This window comes from Elephantulus edwardii, unplaced genomic scaffold, assembly GCF_000299155.1.
Source record: "Elephantulus edwardii isolate Elephantulus edwardi_28Jun2011 unplaced genomic scaffold, EleEdw1.0 scaffold00119, whole genome shotgun sequence".
Classification (NCBI taxonomy): domain Eukaryota; kingdom Metazoa; phylum Chordata; class Mammalia; order Macroscelidea; family Macroscelididae; genus Elephantulus; species Elephantulus edwardii.
Window position 1 is genome coordinate 3,977,824 of NW_006399869.1, and position 3,665 is coordinate 3,981,488.

Genomic DNA, 3,665 nt, shown 5'->3' on the forward strand with positions numbered 1-3,665 from the left:
AAATCTTTGAAAATCCCATGCACCATGGTTCTACTCTGAAACACAGAGAGCCACCAAAGTTCAGAATCAGTTCAATGACAATTATTTTGTTATTCTTGTCATCATCATTGTTTGTTTATAAGATCAGAATTTATTCAGTCTATGCCTGTTTTTCCACAATTGTGGGATAGACCAGAGGGATAATCCCTGCTTTTCTTTCTTCCTCCCACCCTCCTCAACTATGTTATTTTTTGGTTTCTCATAAACACAGTAAGCTTCCTCCCCCTCCCGCCAGTTTGGAAAGCTTTATTTTTTTGACTAGATATTTGCATGAGCAGTATCTTAATGCCATGTGAGCTGCTTTCCACTCAAATGCCAATTCATCTGCAAGAATTTTCTAACCACCCTTACCAAAGCACTTGACTTCATTAAGTCCAGGAAACATATACAAACATAGGTATTGTGCTGCAAATCAGACACAGAAAGAAAGCCAGGACTTGAGGAAATGTGTTCTGAAAAAGAGGGAGGGCTGAGGCAGAGGTCCTCTCACAGTATGTCACTGTGAAAAGGCCTCTTTCTTAGTTTCCCTGTGGTTTTTATTTAGTTTCAGCCAGCCATCCTAAAAAAGTTCAATCTCCTGAGACTATATTTTCCTTAAATTTAAGTGTTGCCAACATAACAATGGGTAAAGGGGCTGGGGAGCGGTGGCAGCTGGGCGGAATTCTCTGTTTGCAGAGGGTGTTTAGTCCTGTCAGGACTCTGATCTCAGCTGTGGTCCGGCTGTCACTATGCCGGGGAATCCTTGTAAGCAAGAAGGAATTTATTTTAAAGTTTAAAAGCTTACAAAGTTAAAGGAATCCCTACAGAACAGTGGGGTTTGGGGTCATCTCACTGTGAAGTTCAGGTGACTGCTATTGCCACTCTCACTTTCTGTTGATAGATTGAGTTGCATCTCAAAATGTTGAGTGGTAAACTCTAACTTCTAGGCCCACGGTTATTATCCCATTTGGGAATGGGTTTCCTGTGTTATACTAAGGAGGCAATGTTAGTGTAAACTGCAGTCAAGGTCAATCTCTCTTGGAATATAAAAGCTATTAAACAAGCAAGTGAGAAGCAGAAACAGGGAAACAGATGTGAATCCACATAGTCAAGGATCTTTCCAAAGCTGACAGGGAGAAAACTTTCCTCTAAAGCTGGCACTGTTAAGTCAGACTTTAAGCTTTTCTGTGAAGAAGTACATTTCAATTTGTTAAAATCATTTACTTGTGGTATTTCTGTTGCCACAACACACCATAGTGATTAGATGTCAATCTCACACCCAAGCAGCAGATACTAGATATTAGACTCTAGTGCCATACAATACGTGTACTGACTGCTGAAAGCAGTAAATGTTTTCCTGTGCATAAACATGGTTTTTTCTCACTGAAACCAGTAAATGTTTTCTTGTGCATAAACATGTTTTTTTTTTTTCACTAAATCTTCCACACCTTATGCAAGGGCATCTTACTAGTAGAAGCTAATTCACTTCTACTGGACTAGCTACAGGGAAGTCTGGGAAATAAATTCTTAGTTTTGTAGTTACCTTGATACCTAGAGGACATGGAAGAAGTAGCACTATATTAAGAGTCTCATATTTTCTTTCCCCCTGTTTCAATTTCCTGCAAAATACTTACCATAACATCAAATATCTATTTCAGCTACCTGTTACATTATCTTCTCCAATATAAGCTAAAGTTCAGTCAACAAATTTGATCATTTTATTTTCTGCTTTATTTCTAATGCTAGAAGTATAGCTCTTAGATCAGACAGAGTATGGTGATGCTTTTTTACGAGATGGAATAAGCCAAGAAGACCAATGTTGTAGCCCTTGTGGCAGTTGTGTAACATTCAGGAGAATTTGAAAAGATAATGAAGCTTTCAGAAAGGTATTCTGGATTTATCCTGCCAAGGTTGGATATTCACCCATTTCAAGGACTGTTGCAAGAAGACAAAGAAATGTCATGCTAAAGAACTTGGATGGTGCTTTGCCCCTTATTGAGAATTTTAAGAATCGGTTACTATTGGAACAGTTGGATTAGTGTTCTCTCCTCAATTTTCCAACACTGATAAGAAGTAGCAAGAACAAAGACAAGTTCTAATTAGACCAGTCCAGTTAGCCAAAAGACTAAATTTGCCTCTAAATATTCATTCACATTCAGATGAAAGACCCACCATCAACCTCTTCCATGAGCAAGGTGCTAACAGGATGTTGTTGCATGCATTGAATGGCTGGCCATCTGTGGCCATGAAAGGAGTAAGAGCTGATACTTCTTCCCAATTCCTCCTTCTATCATAAGAAGTGGACAGAATCTCCCAAGTTATGTAGAATTTTTTGAAATTGCTGCTGCTGAGTAGTATTCCATTGTGTGAACAGACCCCAACTTCTCAATCCATTCAGTTGTGGATGGACATTTGAGCTGTTTCCGTGTTCTTGCAATGGTGAATAATGCAGCTATGAATATTGCTGTACAAATCTGTTTGTGTCTCAGTTCTAATTCCCTAGGGATATATTCCTAGTGAAATAGCTGGGTCATATGGAGTTTTTAAGTTCAACTTTTTGAGGAAACAACAGCTCCTCTTGGTAGGGATTAGAGAACATTATGCTGAGTGAACTAGCTCTGTATCATAAGGACAAATACTGCATAAGACCATTATTGTGAAAATGGAGGGGTAACTAGCAAAACATTTATGGAGACCCCAGGGGTTGTTGATGAGTCTTCCTCCAATCCTGATAATTCCTCTAATTCCTCCTTATAAAAGGCCTAGACTCCTGAATGTTCTGTTTTACATGTAGATTGAAAAGGTATGGAGACAGGACATATCCCTGACACACTCCTTTTGAATCATGCAGTGTTTCCCTGCAGTCCAGTTTTGCAAGCGTTATTCATTGAAGGAGTTTTTATTTCCCAATTTGATAGATTTTATTTCCTTGTTGAATATCAGTTGAACAGAGATAGCGGTTTCCATTTCTGGGTTCTCAATTCTGTTCCATTGCTCTATATGCCTTTCATTGTACTAGTACCATGCTGTTTTGATTACTACTACTGTGTAATAGGTTTTGAAATCATTGAGTGCTATACCTACCACTTTCTTTTGATTTTTCAGAAGTCCTTTGATTATTTGGGGTCTCTTTCCTCTCCAAATAACTTGACAATTTTCCTTTAAATATCCTTAGAAAAGGAATTTAGTATTTGTGTTGAGATTACATTAAACATGTAGATTGCTTTTGGTAAGATTGTAATTTTTACAATATTGAGTCTTCTTATTCATTAACAGGGAACATTCTTATATTTATTTAGATATTATTTTGTGTCTCATAAAATATTCTATAGTTTTTTTTTTGTGCAGGTCTTTTGTATCTCTAGTTAGGTTCCCTCCCAAGACTATCAATTTGTAGTTGGTCACCAAGTTGTGTCAAGAAATCTGGACAACAACCACTTGGCCAACTGACTGGGAGGGATCTATATTTGTTCTCATTCCAAAGAAAGGTGACCCAACAGAGTGTGAAGTATAGAACAATATTGTTGATTTCACATGCAAGCAAGATTCTGCTGAAGATTATCCAAAAATGACTGGAACAGCACATCAGTAGAGAACTGCCAGAAGTCCAGGCTGGGCTTAGAAGGGGTCACGATACTAGGGATATT

At 38.1% G+C, this 3,665-nt stretch overlaps 1 pseudogene; it reads left to right on the forward strand.

The window, feature by feature from the left end:
* The first annotated feature begins 1,578 nt into the window (after window positions 1-1,578).
* On the forward strand, window positions 1,579-2,373 carry LOC102846545 (annotated as a pseudogene).
* The last annotated feature ends 1,292 nt before the right edge of the window (window positions 2,374-3,665 follow it).